At 47.6% G+C, this 19,969-nt stretch overlaps 1 long non-coding RNA gene across 1 annotated transcript in view; it reads left to right on the top strand.

Moving 5' to 3' along the window:
- LOC112058827 (uncharacterized) overlaps positions 1 to 19,156 on the top strand; it is a 34,450-nt gene extending 15,294 nt beyond the window's left edge. Inside the window, exons 2-3 of the long non-coding RNA XR_002888006.2 lie at positions 10,952 to 11,089; positions 18,934 to 19,156. This is a non-coding gene — a long non-coding RNA (uncharacterized LOC112058827). The remainder of the gene's footprint in view (positions 1 to 10,951; positions 11,090 to 18,933) is intronic.
- Positions 19,157 to 19,969: the final 813 nt, after the last annotated feature.

Below are 19,969 nucleotides of genomic sequence, written 5' to 3' on the forward strand. Positions count from 1 at the left end.
CAGGGGTGCCAGGACAGACATGGCTATCCTCCTCTTAGAGCACCGAATGGGAGTGACTCCAGGTCATTCTCTTCTTTAAATTTCGTCTCATGGAGATTCAGTCCTGCCTGGAATATCATGCGAACTGGAGGCTTCTGCCTCAGGCTGCTCTCCCAGTCGGCAGCACCGCGTGGTCGCACCTGCCCCAGCCTATCCCTTGCTCCCATGACTCATGAAGCCTGGACAGCAGTAAGGAGCAGTTCAACTTGTGGAATGACAAATCCAGAATGAAGAATTGCACTGTATGGGCCACGTTAAGATTATTTCAGAGTCCTAGATAGCATTTAGTCCCTATAAAAAGCTTCATAAAAATTTCCCCCCGCCCCTAACAAAAATGTTAATTTATCAGAGCAGCTGAAAGGGTAAGGAACCCAGGACTATAACTTAGAGAGAGCTTCCATATTATTTAACTCATAACTGATATACACCTCTACCCCGATATAACGCTGTCCTCGGGAGCCAAAAAATCTTTCACAGCATGGTCTGTTCTAAGACTAAAAATGCAGGAGGGGAGTCAGAAAAAGGAACAGTGACTTGTTCCTGCCTGGTTTTGAACTGGGGCCGTTTCATGTGTTAGGTGAACATGAGCACAACTACACTATGGGTCTCCTCTTTTTTTGCCACAAACTTTGCCAAATGCACAGGAATGTTTTCTCTAGCTACCTAATGTAATGTCTATATCTATGGCCTTCCTGCTCACAAAGTGGTCATGCCCCACCCAAGGCTGACACAGCGCGGCGTGCATGTGACACAGCGACCCAGCTCGGGCAGGATTGCTAGCGAGGCATGATACTTTTGCCATTAAGCAAACACAGCAATTCCTTCCTGGCCTCTGCCACTGAATGCCTACATGCATTACGCTATGCCCTATCAGTACGGGAGGACTGCATGAGCTCAGAAAACATGTCATCACAAGTGCTTTTCTTTCGCCTTCTAATCTGCGATAACCTCAGGAACGGAGATGATAGGGGGAGCGTAGAAACATTCTGGGGGCACTGCATGGTCACCTGTGCTGCTGAGTGCTGCTGAGTTTGCCACGCTGGCCAAACAGGAAATGAAATTCAAAAGTTCCCGGGGCTTTTCCTGTCTACCTGGGTAGTGCTGTCCAGAGCAGTCACAATGGAGCACTCTGGGATAGCTCCTGAAGGCCAATGCTGTCGAATTGCATCCAGACTACCCCAAATTTGACCCGGCAATGTCGATTTCAGCGCTAATCCCTCATCGGGGAGGAGTACAGAAATCAATTTTAAGCGCCCTTTAAGTCGACAAAAATGGCTTCGTCGTGTGGACGGGTGCAGGTTAAATCGATCTAACACTGCTAAATTCAACCTAAACTCGTAGTGTAGACCAGGGCTAATAAGTTGACCATTTTCAGCCAGTGTTTAGGTGTGTGTCTGCCTGTGTCTGTGTGCTCACATCTCCCCCAAAAGGCTTGAGGAGTGTTTGCATGGAACATTTTGGGGAAATACGTTGGGAAAGATCACTAGCAGATTCGCCTTCTCCCCCTAACACATTAAATATCACCAATTACTGCAGGGGACATGACTCAATGCAGTGGCTAACCAGGCCAGCCGCTCTGACCCTGAGCCGGGAGGAATTCCAGGCAGATAGGAACTCTCTCACCAGAAGGCTAGATGCAGGTAGTGGGGAAATCATCACTCACTCTTCCCCTTCAGCCAGCACTGCAGCAGCTCTCCCTGTCCATGCCTTCCTCTACCATCCACCTGGCTCTTCCCCACAGCCTGACTCTCGGAGAACGCCCGTCTCTCCCTCTCCCCCACTCCCAGCAACTCACCTTCCCCACTGCTAGTCAACAACAATGGACACGGCACTTGTAACTGAGCTGTTTAGGGCTGGCAGGGCCAGGGAAGTACCCAGGGCAGTACCTAGCCAGAGCAGTACCCAGGGCCTGGGAAGGAGTACCCAGCCAGAGGAGTACCCGTGGAAGTACCCAGGGCCTGGGAAGGAGTACCCAGCCAGAGGAGTACCTGTGGAAGTACCCAGGGCCTGGGAAGGAGTACCCAGGCAGAGGAGTACCCAGAGCAGTACCCAGGGTCTGGGAAGGAGTACCCAGGCAGAGGAGTACCCAGAGCAGTACCCAGGGCCTGGGAAGGAGTACCCAGGGCAGTACCCGGCCTGGGAAGGAGTACCCAGCCAGAGGAGTACCCATGGAAGTACCCAGGGCCTGGGAAGGAGTACCCAGGCAGAGCAGTACCCAGAGCAGTACCCAGGGCCTGGGAAGGAGTACCCAGGCAGAGCAGTACCGAGGGCCTGGGAAGGAGTACCCAGGCAGAGCAGTACCCAGGGCAGTACCCAGGGTCTGGGAAGGAGTACCCAGCCAGAGGAGTACCCGTGGAAGTACCCAAGGTCTGGGAAGGAGTACCCAGCCAGAGGAGTACCCGTGGAAGTACCCAGGGCCTGGGAAGGAGTACCCAGCCAGAGGAGTACCCGTGGAAGTACCCAGGGCCTGGGAAGGAGTACCCAGGCAGAGGAGTACCCAGAGCAGTACCCAGGGCCTGGGAAGGAGTACCTGTGGAAGTACCCAGGGCCTGGGAAGGAGTACCCAGGCAGAGCAGTACCCAGGGCCTGGGAAGGAGTACCCAGGCAGAGGAGTACCCGTGGAAGTACCCAGGGCCTGGGAAGGAGTACCCAGCCAGAGGAGTACCCGTGGAAGTACCCAGGGCCTGGGAAGGAGTACCCAGGCAGAGCAGTACCCAGGGCCTGGGAAGGAGTACCCAGGCAGAGGAGTACCCGTGGAAGTACCCAGGGCCTGGGAAGGAGTACCCAGCCAGAGGAGTACGCAGGGCCTGGGAAGGAGTACCCAGAGGAGTACCCAGGGCCTGGGAAGGAGTACCCAGGCAGAGGAGTACCCGTGGAAGTACCCAGGGCCTGGGAAGGAGTACCCAGCCAGAGGAGCCTGAGTCTAGGTTCTTGCACTGAGCCGGTGGGTACCCACCAAAAACCCCAGTCCTGTCTGCACTGGTTCCTCACTGCAGCCATTCCCAATGGGGCAGCCCTTCAGCCCCATTCCCCAGATCTGGTACCATAAAGTCTGGGGTAGACTCGCCACAGGAAAGCATACTTGTGTATGAAATTTGCTAAAAATGGCCAGCACTCTGTGCTACCTTTCTCACCTATGCTGACCCCAACACCCAAACACCGAAACGATGCGCCTAGCCCACTGCCTTGTAATCAAGCACATTCTGGCTGTCTGAGACTTATTGTCAATCTCGAAAATCTTTACCATTGACTTGTGACTGGAAACAAATCTTTGCCTATGTTCAGTGACTGTTTCTTTAAAACTACAGGCCTTATTTTTTTCTTCTCCGTCTCTGACACTCCTAAAATACAATTATACCTAACTTTAAAATTACATGCAAATAAAGCACTCCAGCACATGTGGCCTCCAAGAGATAAAACCATTTCCTCAGGTAGCCGAAAGTGCTTGTCTGAGCTGTCGGCTTCAGCTTGTTCCCTGGAGCAAGCTGTTATCTCGGCAAGGCTGTGTGCCCTGGAGTGTTCTCTGTGACTGGCTCGGATAGCGGTGACGTTACTGACAGCAACGTTCTCTTGGGCCACTAGCCCCTCAACGGCATTAGTGTCAGTGGGAATAATGGGATGTGGACAAAATTAAATAATATCGACCCTGTTCATCTTCACTGTTCAAAAATTAAATGAAAATTAATGGGAGCACATGGCTTTGTGGGTAATTAACTTCCAAAGCGGTTCCCTGTAATGTCAGACCAGCTCCCAGCCTCTTTACTGTCAGCCAGTTCAGGTCAAACTCTATTACTCCCTCCATAGTAATGTGCTGGAATTGGACCTGGGTGGCATGACATCCTTTCTAAAGGAATGCACAGGCACACAGACTACATCAGGGAAGCAGCAAGCCCTGAGGACAAAATAATTAGTAGATTAGCAGGGCATAGCAGAAGCAATCTGCACTGAAAATGCTACAGTCTAAGCTAGTGGAATAGTGGCATCAAGCTCGTCTCTTTCACCAAGAGAAGTTGGGCCAGTAACAGATATTACGTCACCCACCTTGTCTCTCTAATATCTGGGCCCCACATGGCTACAACAACACCGCAGACATCAACTCCGGTATGAATTCAAGTCTGTACATGAGCTAGATGGAAAGGCAGTTTTGAGCACTCAACATTTTCTTTTCAGATGACCAAAGATTTATGCAAGAGTTGCTTCCCTTGGCATGTCGTGCCTCCTGGTGTGTGAAACATTCCCAACCCACACCAAAACTTCATGAAACCCACCTGCCGTCCGATTCCATTCCGTACTTCAGCCATGCTTGTGGAAATGTGCTTAGTAAAGTCCCTTGTTCACACCTCCTCCTGTGCCTCGGATGTCCTTCCACTGGTTCATCTAGACGCTGTCTCCTCTAAGGGCCTGGCCCAATGGAGTTAAATGGAAGTTTTTCCTTTGACTTCGATGGGTTTTGGATCAGAACCTAAAACCCCTGCGAAAACTCATCTCTTGTGTGAGACCCAGAAGAAATTATTCAATAATAATAAAAAATTCCCAAGCCCCAACCTTTCCGTCCAACTCTCATGATATAGGTATGTGTGTCAGAGTAACCCTGTCATCTTATTGATGTATCCCTTAGCCTGTATCATGCTGCTCCACCTCCCTTCCGGTTCTTCCCACTATTCTTTGCATCACATCCCTTCTTAGACTGTAAGCTCTTTGTGGCATGGACCAGGTCTTTCTATGTGTTCTGTAAAGCCCCTGGAACACTTTGTGGTGCTTACAATATAACACCAAACACTATAACATGATTTGACCAGGTTCTGCATTTACACAGAGATAAATCAAGAGTGACTCCATGGAGGAAGCAGTGGTGCAAGTGAGACTGGAAGTGGCCCATTAAGCACAATGAGCAAGCTCTCGTTAGGACGTACAGTATTGTGGTGTGGTTTGGATACATTTAAAACACTTCCTGAGAGGTCTGTGTTACTGTGACTGCATTTTCTGTTCCTGTTCCTTGTGGAAGCAGAGAAAGAACTGACAGCAAGGGGATGCAATGCATGACAGTTCGTTAGCAAGAGTTAGGCTAACTGTAACCCTAATAACGCGAGATTTGTAGAAGCGAGGAATGTGTGCGGCGAGTGGGAAAGAACTGTGTGAGAAGTTGTTGCGACCTTATGTAGATAATGTGTAGATAATATGGAATGTAGACTAAGAGTCTACATTAGTGAGCAAAACAAGATATCAGAATGACCTATGTATAAACAAAATGCAGCTGTTGCTCATTATTGTCTGTAACAAAAGGTATAAATGCTTGCTGTAATTGTTTACCTGTTGAGAGACCTGCTTAGCTCTCTCCCTCTGCGCAATTGTGAGAGTTAATAAAGCATCTGACTTGCTGTACCCAAACAAATAGTGAGAACTCTGTTTTTCTCTGACATCCTTAATCACCATTGTGCTGTTGACGAAGCAGAATGACTCGCAGTTCTGGTACATGCCCCTTCTGGGCATTTGCAATGTCAGCCAGGGAGGCAGCACAGACAGGAAAGCAATAAAGGCGTTGAAGAATTTTCCCAGGAAGGATGTGACTTTGCATTAGAGCTGATGGGGAATTTTTCAACAAAATGTTGTTTGGAAAATGCTGGTCAGCAAACCTGGAACTTTTCACAGACATGTAGCAGTTGTGACAAAACTTTCCTCAGAAGGTTTCTGAGGTTGAAGACTAACTAGGGAGAGTGAGACTCATGCAGCCCGGGAATAGCCAATAGCCATGCGGTTAGGGCACTCCCGTGGGCTATGCTCTGAGTCAGGCAGCTCCTATCTGGACATAGAGCTCCTACATCCCAGGCGAGTGCACTAATCACCAGGCTATAAAGTCAGTCCATCAGTCTTAGTGTCTCATGCAGGAACTCTCCCACTTTGTACAAATAATTGAACATTCAGTGGGCAAAAGAGGGAGACTGACCCTGTAGGCTGTGGTTAGAACACTCAGATGGAGATGAACGTTCAAGGCTCTGCTCAGAATTAGGTATTGCAGGGACTTGAAACTGGCTCTCCCATTTCCCAGCTATTCTGCTCTTTTGCATTCTCTGGTTTTCAAAAGAAATTCAAAATGGCTCAGTTTCACCTTAAAGTGGAATGAGAAAAATGATTGTCAGATGGAAAAACCATATCCCTCCCTTGACTTTGCATGGATAATGTGACTTGTCAATCAGATAGACCCTGTACATATCTCTAAGAGACGGGCATCTTCTTTGAGGGATGTCAGAGTCAGCAGACAAGCAGATACAGGCTCCAATCATTATCTTTTAGTGGCCATGCCACAACGTGGTTATCAGTGGTTCACAGTCATGCTAGAAGGGCATAACGAGTGGAGTCCTGCAGGATCAGTTCTGGTCCAGTTCTTTTCAATATCTTCATCAGTGATTTAGATAATGGCATACAGAGTACACTTATAAAGTTTGCGGACAATACCACGCTGGGAGGGGTTGCAAGTTCTTTGGAGAATAGGATTAAAATTCAAAATGATCTGGGCAAACTGGAGAAATGGTCTGAAGTAAATAGGATGAAATTCAATAAGGACAAATGCAAGTACTCCACTTAGAAAGGAATAATCAGTTGCACACATACAAAATGGGAAATGACTGCCTTGGAAGGAGTACTGCGGAAAGGGATCTGTGGGTCATAGTGGATCACAAGCTAAATATGAATCATCAGTGTAATGCTTTTGCAAAAAAAGCAAACATCATTCTGGGATGTATTAACAGGAGTGTTGTAAGCAAGACGCGAGAAGTAATTCTTCCACTCTACTCTACGCTGGTTAGGCCTCAACTGGAGTATTGTGTCCAGTTCTGGGCCCCACATTTCAGGAAAGATGTGGACACATTGGAGAAAGTCCAGAGAAGAGCAACAAATAGGATTAACCTATGAGAGAAAATTGAAAAAATTGGGTTTGTTTAATCTGGAGAATAGAAGACTGATAGGGGACATGATAACAGTTTTAAAGTACATAAAAGGTTTTTACTAGGAGAAGGGAGAAAAAATTGTTCTTCTTAACCTCTGAGGATAGGTCAAGAAGCAATGGGCTTAAATTGCAGCAAGGGAGGTTTAGGTTGGACATTAGGAAAAACTTCCTAACTGTCAGAGTGGTTAAGCACTGGAATAAATTGCTTATGGAGGTTGTGGAATCTCCATCATTGGGGATTTTTAAGAATAGGTTGGACAAACACCTGTCAGGGATGGTCTAGATAATACTTAGTCCTGCCTTGAGTGGAGGGGACTGGACTAGATGACCTCTCAAGGTCCCTTCCGGTCCTATGATTCTATGATTCTAACTTGAACTCCAAAAGCTCTCAAAGATGGATAAAAAATAGTTATGGCAATAAAGAAATACAGTGACAAAAAACACAGATCAGATTGAACTTTGCAGCCAGTCCAGTGTTTTACAGGACCAGGCTGATGAAGGTCTGGAAGACAGATGGTGAGACTGGAAGTAGTCGAGACATCAGGAGAAGTAGAGGGCCTCCAAAGTGGGTGAAAAAAAGATACATGCATTACCTCTGGAACACAGTCAGCAACTGATGAGTGAAAAGTGCTGAAGGAAAAAAAGGAACTGTGAAAGACAAAGGCAGATCCTGTAGGGACAGGTGTAAGATACAGAGAAAAATACAAAGAAATAAAGAAGAGATGCAGGCAAGATAGAAATGCCTGGGGTCAGAAGAAGGCTGTTGAGGCAGAAATAGCAGCTCTATAGAATAGTGAATGACATTTCAGAAAGAACCAAATGATCACAGTTGACATCCATCAGGGACTCTCACAGACAGATGTGGAAAACACAAGAAGAACAAGCCAGACAATGGAAAGAATATTTTCACTCCATATTAAACTGTCCCTAGCCGACGATCATGTACACATTCAAGAGAAATGCCAATGCTAAGTTAGAAACAGAAGAGGGACCAATAACATCACATGAAATTAAAACAGACATCAAAGGCTTCAAACAGAGGGAAAGCACCTGGGTTTGACAGAAATCAAGCAGAGGTACAAAAGGCAGGAGGAGAAATAATGACTGAGCAACTAACAAAATGCTGTAACAAAATATGGGTGAAAAAACAAGTGCTATGAGTCTGGAAAGGTGGTATCATCACGGCATTGGCAAAAAAGGGTGACCTTAGTGCATGACCCGAAGAGGTATTGTACTGCTATCAATCCTGGGCAAAGTATTGGTTACATTATTCTGAACAGAATGAAGAAGGCAGTGGATGAAATATTACAAGAACAGGCTGGGTTCTCTCCAGGTAGATCATGTTGTGGACGGATATTCATTATTCGACAGACCACCGAAAAAGCTACTGCTTGGTAAAAAACCATCTTAATAAACTTTATCCACTTTAAGAAAGCATTTGATAGTTTCCACAGAGAGACCCTGTGGAATATTGCCAGATGCTATCGGATACCAGACAAGCTGATCAACATAATAAAGAGTTTATATGATGGAAGTTTATATGTGCAGCAAGATCAGCTATAGCCCTGGGTGAGTGATTTGATATTGTAACTGGAGTGAGACAGGGATGTGTCTTTGCACTAGAAATAGACTGGGTGATGAAACTAGCAACAAAAGGCACCATGGATGATGTAAAACAAGTTAGCGGAGATGAGTTACACATCCTTGAATTTGTCGACAACATTGTTTTACTAAGTATGACGTGGATGGAATGATTGCCCTTACAGCAGAAGTAGAACAGGAGGCAGCAAAAAATGGATTGCAGAGTAAACCCAAGATTATGAAGGTGGGAAACTGTACAACAGATGCAAATGTGCACGTGGCTGCTTTCTGGGGAGTGTAATGACAGTTGAAGATGGCTGCGATAGAGAGATTCATAGGAGGTTAGTAAAAGCAAACACCATGTTTGGAAGGATGAATACCGTGTGGTCAAACAGAGATCTCCACACCAAACTAAAAGTCGGATTAAACCATGCCCTCATACTGACCACACTCATGGGTGGAGCAGAGACTTGACAAATGACCATGGCTACCAAGAAGAGACTGGAGGCTGCCTATCACAGATGGCTGAGGCAGATACTACATATTTCATGGAAAGACAAAATAACAAATGTGAGAGTAAGGGAGCTGACAGAGCAGGACACATTAGAAAATATAATCAGAGAAAGAAGAACCATTTGGTTGGGACACATTCTCCATATGGAAGATGGGAGACATGCTAAGCAAGCATTGGACTGGGTACCTGGGAGAGGAAAGACCAAGGAAGAACTGGCAGAAGAGAGTGATATAAGATATTGAATAGACTGGCATTACCTGGGAAGAATTACCGCAACTAGCGAGCAACCATAATCAATGGAGGAACTGGAGTACTGTCTGATATGCCAGAAGCCCAGGGACACTAAAAGCTACGGGGTGGACAATGAGCTGAAGATGAGCTCCCAGTGTGACACTGTGGCCAAAAGAGGTGAAAGAATAATGGTGCAACCATGGCTGGAACAGGGTGTCCAATTGTGGTGTGCACAATTCAAGAAGGGTGTTAACAAGTTGGAGAGAGCTCAGAGGAGATGAGAATGATAAAAAGACTGGAAAATTCGCCTTACAGTGATAGACTCAAGGAGCTCCATATATTTTGCTTATCAAAAGGAAGGTTAAGGGGTGACGATCACACTCTATAAATAAATACACGAGGCACAGAAAGTTGATAATAGACGGCTCTTCAATCAAGCAGACAAACGTATAACAAGATCCAATAGCTGGAAGTTGAAGCTGGACAAATTCAGACTGGAAATAAGATGCAAAGTTTTAACAGTGAGTGTAATTAGCAACTGGAGATATTTCCCAACTGTCGTGGTGGATTCTCTGTCACTGGCAATTTTTAAACCTAGATTGGATGTGTTTCTAAAAGATCTGCTCTAGTTCAAACCAGAATTAACTCAGGGAGTCCTATGGCCGGTGCTATGCAGGAGGTCGCACTAGATGCCCCACAATCTGGCCCTCAGAGCTTTACCTATCTTATCACATGTATACTGCCAAGGAGAGCTGCTGCGAGGGAATGTCCCTGTTTTCTCTCTCTGGGGTAATGAAGATATGTAAAAGCCCCTGGTCATGCCTGGTCAGTGATCACTTAGGGAAACAGTTGTTAGCAAGTCCTGACTGCAACTGTGAGAGAAATGTGAATTTGCTTAATGGGTAATGTTAGGATTAAATGATTTAAGAATAAAAAAGGGGAGGTTTCCATAGCAACAAAGAGCAAGAGAAAAAACAGTCAGTAAAAATTCAAAGAATTTACTTCCATTTGAAACTGATGTTCCCCAAATCTAGACCAGCAATGAACGGGTTGGTAATGTAGAATGAGAAATGCTGTCATGCTAAATATGTTTTCCTTAATAATTAATCCTGAAGATTCACATTACATAAAGTGAAAATAGGATAGTTGCCAACATGGAAAGTCAACCAAAATGCACTTTGCTTATTAATAATCCATTGTTTTATGCAGTGCCAGGTAGATGGGGGTCTATCATTACTTTTGTAGTGATAGTCTATTATAATTTCCTAAGGAGAGCACAGGGTTAACAAAGAAACATTAATTCCCAAACAGTTTTAAATGTATCACTTGCTAAAAGCATCTTGTAGAAGGGTATCTGTTCTTGTGACTGAAATATAAAAGCGATATCATGCATAACTAATCCCTGTGATCTCAGGGAAACCTCTAGCAGTTCAGAGAATGATTTCACTTGATTTCTGAGCTCTCACCTCTATGTTCAAGGCCATAGTGTGTCCAAACCGTATCCAAACCATTTCGGTCCATCTGCATTTAACCGTTAGTGTATTCTTAGGGAGCTCAGTAAAGCAAGATCTGAAATAACAGTGGAAAACTTGTCTTTGGAAATGAAGACCAGAAGTTTCCTTCCCTTTCCATTATATCTGCAGGAAATAACACCCCACTCCCCGCTGGACGGGATTGATGTGAAAGGAGGCAGTAAAGTAACGGGGGGCAGGAGGGAGATTGAAGAAGAGAAGTGAAAAGGAACGCATTCGCTCTTCAGCACTGAAATGCCAACAACCAAGGTAATTAAGAGGCGTGCTGGTCCAATCTGAGCTTTCAGCAGCACGGGCAAAGAGGAACTTCTTTACTCACTGTGTTAGTTTCTCCGAGGCAAGTCTTCAGTTTGTGAGACTATTGACATAAAGGTCGACTAAACCCTCTGGCTGGGATTTTGAAAGGAGGCAAAGGGCCAGATTTTCAAAGGTATTCAGACACCTATAGATGCAGGTAGGGACTTAGTGGGATTTTCAAAAGTGCCTAGGCACCTAAGTCCTACTGAAATCAGTGGTGCCTAAGTCACTTAGGCTCTCTAGAAAATCCCACACACTTGCTCCTTTTTAGGCTCTTTGTTTTCATGAGTGATGAATGGGCTCAAGGCGCTCGGAGCACAACATTGCTGAGCGGCTGCTCGCTGTGTGCCTCACGGCGACGTGTGTTGTGCTCACTGTGTGCCTCACGGCGACGAGTGTTGTGCTCCCCGTGTGCCTCACGGTGTCCTGTGTTGTGCTCACTGTGTGCCTCACGGCGATGTGTGTTGTGCTCGCTGTGTGCCTCATGGTGACCTGTGTTGTGCTCTCTCACGGTGACGTGTGTTATGCTCGCTGTGTGCCTCACGATGACGTGTGTTGTGCTCGCTGTGTGCCTCACGATGACGTGTGTTGTGCTCTCTCACGGTGACGTGTGTTATGCTCGCTGTGTGCCTCACGATGACATGTGTTGTGCTCGCTGTGTGCCTCATGGTGACCTGTGTTGTGCTCTCTCACGGTGACTTGTGTTGTGCTCGCTGTGTGCCTCATGGCAACGTGTGTTGTGCTCGCTGTGTGCCTCACGATGACGTGTGTTGTGCTCTCTCACGGTGACTTGTGTTGTGCTCACTGTGTGCTTCACGGTGTCCTGTGTTGTCCTCTCTCACGGCGATGTGTGTTGTGCTCACTCTGTGCCTCACAGCAACGTGAGTTGTGCTGTCTCACGGCGACGTGTGTTGTGCTCGCTGTGTGCCTCACGGTGATGTTGTAACGATGCTGCCTCTTGGGGGGACACAACTGAGAGTATCAATGCAGGACAAATTGCTTAGAGCAGGGCAGTCACAGCCCAAAGCTGGGGGTCCTTTATTACTAAGGCACCAAACCAGCCAGACAGAGAAGACTTCGGTCTCACCCCACTGGCGAACCACAAGTCACACAAACAATTCCCTCAGACACTCCAGTTTCCCAGTATCACCACCAGGGCCACTCGTTATGGGGACGACTGGTTATGAAAACCAATACCCCAGTAAAAGAAAAAAGGTTCTCCTGACCCCAAAGGACCGAGCCCCAGACCCAGGTCAATATACAAATCAGATCTTACCCACAAATCACGCTGTTGCCAATCCTTTAGAATCTAAAATCTAAAGGTTTATTCATAAAAAGAAAGAAATAGAGATGAGAGCTAGAATTGGTTAAATGGAATCAATTACCTAGAGCAATGGCACAGTTCTTGGTTCAGGCTTGTAGCAGTGATGGAATAAACTGCAGGTTCAAATCTAGTCTCTGGATCATCCCCAGCTGGGATGGGTCATCAATCCTTTGTTCAGAGCTTCAGTTTGTAGCAAAGTTCCTCCAGAGATAAGCAGCATCCCTCTTGGAGCTCTTTACACACAGCAGTTGCTGGTAGCAGTCTCGGAAAGGCAGTGCACCTCCAGCTCTCCTACTGGGATAGGCAAGGTTCATATATTCTCAGAGAAAAACAGATTCAGCTCACAGCAAAATACACAAACATTCACTAGCTGGCAAGTGTTTCTTTTCCTAATCTGTTAGAAAAATGAGTAGGAAAAACAAAAATGCTTTTTTTTCTTATGGGAAAAATACGTAAAAATAGTTGTGGGCTTTAGAGATGATTATTAAAGTAATATTCTCAGCAATGCATAGGCAACAAAATGCAGAAAATTGTCCATATGCAGCCTGAGAAATCCTTCCATTTTTCCGTTTCTGCGTGGAGTGTTAGGCTTTGTGGGCAGTGATGTACATGGATGTACGTATGTCTCAGGGTTCACTCCCTGGTCAGTGCCTCCTTGAGGCTGGGTCTGGGGATTACTCCACTCAGCTCTGATGCCCCCTTTCCAACCAGTTGCTCTCGCCATGTCCCTCCTCGCTCTCCAGGACGCTCTTTGTGACTCAGCCCTCTGGCCAGGTGGCCTGTAGTCCTCCCCTTCCGGGGTGTCATAGCCCTACTGGGTCAGCTGTTCGCATGCCATTCCAGACAGCCTGCTGCTCCCAGGCCAGGTCCTGGGGCTGGTAGGGAAACCCGCCTGCCCACTACTCTGAATTCCAGCCCAGGGACCCGATGTCTAGCAACTACGCTCTGCTCGCTCCTTGCTGTGGAGTGTTTTCGGAATGGATTTCAGAAGGACAGAGGGCTCACGTTAACGCTGGGTTGTTTGCTGGACAGCGATTGGAGGCTCGATTGTTTCTCTCTCTCAGCTGCCTCTCCAGACATGTTTCCTATTCCTGTTCTCTTCCCTGGGGCTGCCTGCTCTGCGGGTGATCACACCTCTCTCCTATTGTAGCTGACTGAGCTTCATCCGGGGTGCATTTGGTGAACATGCTAATGCAGGCCATGCACGCCCATGGTACTGTCCAACATTATTACATGAATGTGGCACAAGGCCTGGGTGCTGTGGAACAGTCAGGCATTAAGGAACATTATGGAGCCCTTCCCAGGGGCAGCTCTAGCTTTTTTGCCACCCCAAGTGTGGCAGGCAGGCTGCCTTGGGTGGCATGCCTGCAGGAGGTCCCCGGTCCCGCGGATTCGGCGGCATGCCTGCAGGAGGTCTGCTGGTCCCGCGGATCTGGCGTACCCGCCACCGAATTGCTGCCCAATCCGCGGGACCGGCGGCCCTCCCGCAGGCATGCCGCCGAAGGCTGCTTGACTGCTCCCCTCGCAGGAACCGGCAGGTGCCCCCCACGGCTTGCCACCCTAGGCACGCGCTTGGAGCGCTGGTGCCTGGAACCGCCGCTGGCCCTTCCAGAGAGAGTGAGAGAGCGTCTCTTCAGACCATCACATCATCCCTCGGCAGAGCCAGGCTACCTTATGAAACAGGAAACTGTGATTCTTCCCCAGCAATAGACTGTACAATGCAAATGACTCTGAGCACCCTGCCAAGTGTGACACTGGCCAGTTGCCCTGTACTAAGGAAGCAGCACAGGCAGCACGAGAAAGCCAATGGCGTGGGTGGAGCCACGGAGCGCCTGCCGACTTCGCTGTTAGAAATGAGACTCACCCGCATTCCAACCTGGGGTAAGTCGGCACATTCAGTTCACAGCAGCGATTCATAGACGTGCAGACTCCAAGGCCAGAAGGGACCATTGTGATCGTCTGCCCGACCTCCTGTCTAGCACGGGCCGGAGACCTGCCCCCAGAACGTTCCTGTTGGAGCTAGAGCAGATCTTTCAGAAAAGCCGCCAATCTGGATTTAAAAATTGACAGTGATGGAGAATCCACCAGGACCCTTGGTAAGTTGTTCCAGTGGTTAATTAACCTCACTATTAAAAAATTGCACCTTATTTCCAGTCTGAATTTGTCTAGCTTCAGCTTCCAGCCATTGGGTCTTGTTCTACTCTTTGTCTCTCAACTGAAGAGCCCTCTATTATCAGATTTCTGCTCCTCATATAGGTACTTAGAGAGTGTGATTAAGTCACCTTATAATCACCTCTTTGTTAAGCTAAACAGATTGAGTGCCAGGAGTCTATCACTCTAAGGCAGGTTTTCTAAACCTTTAATCATTCTCCTGCCTTTCTCTGAACCCTCTTCTGTTCATCAACATCTTTCTTGAGTTTTGAAGAACAGAACCGGATACAGGATTCCAGCAGCGGTCACATTAGTGCCAAATACTGATGGAAAATAACCACTTTACTCCTACTCAAGATATCCAAGGTTTGCATCAGCCCTTTTGGCCACAGCGTCGCACCGAGAGCTCATGTTCAACTGATTATCCACCATGACCTGCAAATCTTTCCCAGGGTCCCTGTTTCCCAGGATAGAGGCCCCCGCCCTGTAACTACAGCCTGCATTCTTTGTTCCTAGATGTGTACATTTACATTTAGCCATAATAAAATGCATACAATTTGATTGCGCCCAGTTTACCCAGCAATCCAGTATTAGTGACCTGTCATCTTCATTAGTTATCACTTGCCCAATTTTTGTGTCATCTGCAAACTTTGTCAGTGATGGTTTTATGTTTTCTGCCAGATTATTCATAAAAAATGCTAGATAGTGTAGGGCCAAGAACCAATCCCTGTGGCCCCCACTAGAAATGCACCCGCTCAATAACCATTCCCCAGTTAGTTACATTTTGAGACCTATAAATTAGCCAGGTTTTAATCCACTTAACGTGTGGCAGGTTAGTTTTATAATGTTCTAGATTTTTAACTGAACAGTCAATGGCACCAAGTCAAACACCTCATAAGAGTTTAAGTTACATCGACACTGTCACCTTTCTCGATCAGACGTCTCATCTCATCAAAAACGGTATCGAGTAGGATCGATAGCTCATAAACCAGGGGTGCATCAGCTTACACCAGCTCTGAATTTAGTCCCTGGTTTCTAGGGAACAGAACAATTCATTCTGCTCTCGGAGCACACCCTACTGTGGAGAGCAGCTGTTTATGAACATAAAACCAGCCAGACTGGATCAGACCAAAGGTCCATCTAGCCCAGTATCCTGTCTTCCGACAGTGGCCAATGCCAGGTGCTTCAGAGGGAATGAACAGAACAGACAATCATCAAGTGATCCATCCTGTTATCCGCTACCAGCTTCTGGCTGGAGACACCCAGAGCCTGCCGCTGCATCTCTGACCATCTTGGCGAATAGCCATTGATGGACCTGTGCTCTCTGATTCCGCATGTGGGAGACTCTTATGGGGGCTCGGTGGAGCTGCACATCCCTGACAGTGGCTGGAGCAACTGTGGGAGTGTGAGACAGGAGAGCAGCTGCTCTCTTCCCCTCTCTCTGTCACACAGAACAAATAAGAACAACTGGGGGAAAGTCTGTGTTTTAATAAACCCTCCAGTTAATACTAAGAGTGTGATTGCACAAATCTTCTGTGTGTGAGCAAAGTGCACCTAGAGACCCACCTGCCTACCCATCAGCCCACCACAGAAATGTCGAGAACTACAGCACATGAATCCACACGGAACTGAAACGCAGCTGCAGCAGGTTTTTAGAGCGTGCATCTCTCTCCTCTGCCAGTGCCTGCTCTGCAATGGGGGCCAAACTGGCTCGGCTGCAGACAGCCGCCGGAGAAGACCTTTGTGTCAGGGAACAACACAAAGCCGGAGGGACAGAATCCTCTCCTCCTGTGCTGCAGCCCAGCTGGGCTGTGGCTTTATCGCTGGGTGTGGGGTTGGGACTTTCTGTACAGAATCTAGGCTCAGGCATCTGTGCTGTGTGCACTGTGACACTGGCAGACCAGGTGCCAACTCATGCCAAGGGCCCTAAGCCCCACTGAACACTGACAAATGCTGGCTGGAGCCAGTCTGGCTCACCTGTGGGTTTGCATTGTTAACATAGGGATTGGATTTATAGAGATGTGCTTAGTGTTTGAGCTTTATGAAATGCTTGTGAGTTACAGAGCAAACACTCTGATAGAACCTTCTAACAACGCATACAGAGGTTATACATGAGATTAATGCCAAGCAGCAACTGTAAATGTGTTTGCTCTGAAACTGGAAAGCCAGGAGAGAAGCATTACCAAGAGTGAAATGCTGGTTTATCACGAGAAGTGTCATCTCCTGCCCAACAAAGAAGGCCCATGGACACTAGACAAGTCGTTGTGGAACATCAATGGACAAAAGACTTTGGTGATTGCTCCCCCCACACCCATGGGGACGGGACATGCACACAACCTGGTCCCATCAGCTTGAAGTCTGGGGGCAGGGAATAAAAAACCCATCCAGAAGAAATCGTTATCCCTGTGCTGCTTGGCCTTCAGGGAGAGGGCCGGACTTCTAAGCATACGCAAGGGATCCCCAGCTGCTTAGCCTGGGTTAGCCCTAGAGGACATGTAGAGCTTGCACATTACAACAGCCTCTATTACTTTTTGGAACCTAAGACTGTAACTCATTTGTGGGTGCATGTTTACCTGGTTTAACCTGGTAAATAACTCTCTGATTTCTATTTCCTAGTTAGTAAATCATGAGTAGGGTTGGTTACAAGCATTGTCTTTAGTAAGAGGTAAGTGGGGGAAGTGACTTGGGACAGGGAATAACTTGAACATTGTTGTGATTGTTGGTGTAAGGGACCATCTATTAGAAAGGCAGGCTTTCCAGGGTGGCCAGATAGACCATGTGCCCAAGGGGCCTGTCTGTGAGTCCATGCCGACCCTGGTATAGCGCTTGAGCAGTTCACACTTGTTGGTTGGTGACATTTAAGTGTAGAACTCACACCCAGTTGGGGGTTTGCGCACTGGTTTGTAACAGGCTGCCCTGAGGTTGGCACTCACAGTCCTCAGCCACTCCAGACAGGTTGACATGCACAGTCTCTGGCCATTCCCCTGGCAATCCCAAACCTAACCATGGTGCCTCCTGTCACGGCCCCCGTGGAGAGCTGTGTCCTGCCGCGGCCCTGCTCAGCTCCTCTGGATACGCTCTCTACAGCCCTTCGACTGCTTTTCCCATCTCGCATGCCCCTGAGCGTGGGTTTGGTTCCTAATGAGTAAACATGCAGTGTCCCCCGCTGCCCTGTGCTTGTCTTAGGAACACCCTTTCTGCATGAAGTGGTGGGTGGTAAACGCTCCTTGTCATTTTTACCATAGTCAGTGCCTTCCTTTTGTGTAGCGAGAAGTGCTCTGTAGGTCACTGCAGACATGCTGTGCCTAACTCACCAGTGTAACCAGCAGCCACTGGTTATTCTGATGAAAAGCCCAGGAGACTCAGGGTCAAAGGAGAGCAAATCGCTGCAGGCATATTGCTGAGCTCACCTGCGCCGTGTCTTGCCAGTAGAACCAGTCTCATGACCAGACCCTGAACCTTTACGGCTGATTTTCACTAATTGGGTGGCATGAAGCAACCCAGCGGGATTCCCCCAAAATAGGGCAATGCCCTGTCGTGCCCCTCCAGTATGGCTCTGACCCCATCCTCCTCCCAGCCTGTTGTAGGTGGAGGGCTGGGGAACATGTTGAGAACAAGGGAGCCCTTCTCAGTGACGCTCCAGAGGGTTTGGGAGCAACACTCCGTGGCTGAATTCTGGGTGGCTGGAGCTCAGAATGAAGTTATTGGTGATGTCGGTGGCGGCTAGTTTGGGGCTTGGTGCAGCTCCCGTGGATTTAGTGGGTGTTTGCAGCACCATCCTGGTCTCAGGGATGAGCGTGGGAGGCTTCTGCAGAGGCAGAGCTGGACACTCCCCCAGATTGTCTAGGTCGGCTGAGCTGCTCTCAGAGAGGGGCTTCCTGCCACCTGGCAACCCTGACCCCAGGCTGCCGTGCACTAGGGTTGCTCTGAACCTAGCCTGGCTGCCCAGGCCCCGCTGCCACATTCTTGTCAGTTTTACCTGGCGTCCAAGCTTGTCTCCTAAGGGTTCATTTAAATCAGGAATCGTTCTCAGCCTCCAGCATCCAATGTCTCAAGGATCATCCGGTATTTGAAGTGACATCAGTAATATGGACTGGGAGTGGAGGCAGAAGTCGGCTGAAAGCAATGGCAGTGTCCTCTCTGGCACCCGTGTGATCTCATCTGGCACCCGAGCGTCTCTGAGATCTGAATGCTTTTCAGTGCTGCAAACTGCCCTCCTGCCCACTATGTGCAGAGCCTGGCCCAGCACTCGAGTCCAAGTGCCAGCGACAATTTGTGTATTTGGTGTTGCTAACTTCCTTTTCTTTTTTTTTTTTTTTAGTTTTTCTCTTTCATGCGTACGAAACAGAATCCAGGAGTGACTGAATGACGACATAAACCGTTGTCTCTCTGATCGAGGCTATCGAGGTCATCGCTAGGTCTGCTGATGTGCTTGCTTTGGAAAGATTGTCAAAGCAGCCCAGAGCTTTGGACAGGCACTTTTCATTGTGGAGTAATGAAAAGTGGAATAAATATATATTGTGTGTAGCAGACTTTAAAAAGTTCCCTATCTCTTTTCCCTTGTACAATTTGTAACATCAATAAATGCCATGTTACTTTTGTGCAGAACATGAATTGGGCAAAGCAGAAGTAATAATTAGAGGCAATTTCATATAATTCTGACACTAATTTCTATGATTCTACCAAACATTGCAACATTTCAAAAATAAAAAAAATCCTGTAATAGGATTTGCATATCAGAGAGTAAAAAGGAATAATCCCTCTGTCAGGTCTAAGCATTTCCAAATACTCACTTATTGCAGGTTGAATAAATCATTCTGCTCAGGATACCTTAGCAATCCTTGTTCTAGCACCTGGGCTGTGTGCCGAGACCCAGAGTGGGAGCCCAATCTAGGCCCTGTGCTATTGCATTAGCAAAAACAGCCTGGCTCTAAAAACAAACAGTTACCAAATGGAGAGCAATCCTCTGGGCGTGTGCGTCCGCTGACCTGGGCATCCGCTCAGCAGTATAAACTGGTGACCTCCCCTCCACTCTCTTTCCCATTTGGGTAATTGAAGGTGAAATGACACTGTTACTAACCCTCCCAAGAGCCTGACATCACAGGAGACCAAACCAGTATCCCCAACATTCAGTCCTCTATGGATTTACTCTTCCGCCCCAGTCGTCACACAGACCTTGCAGAGCTGATTGGTGACTGGCCACCATTTTGGGTGCTGACCAACCCCAGACACTGTCAATCACAAGAGGCTGAAAACAGAGGGCCCAGTTCTCTGTGGTGTAAAGAAGTGAAGTCCTATTGGCTTCAATGGAGTTCTGCCTACTTACACCATCCAAGAATTTGGCCCAGCACCATTAC

Source organism: Chrysemys picta, chromosome 4, assembly GCF_011386835.1.
Source record: "Chrysemys picta bellii isolate R12L10 chromosome 4, ASM1138683v2, whole genome shotgun sequence".
NCBI lineage: Eukaryota > Metazoa > Chordata > Testudines > Emydidae > Chrysemys > Chrysemys picta.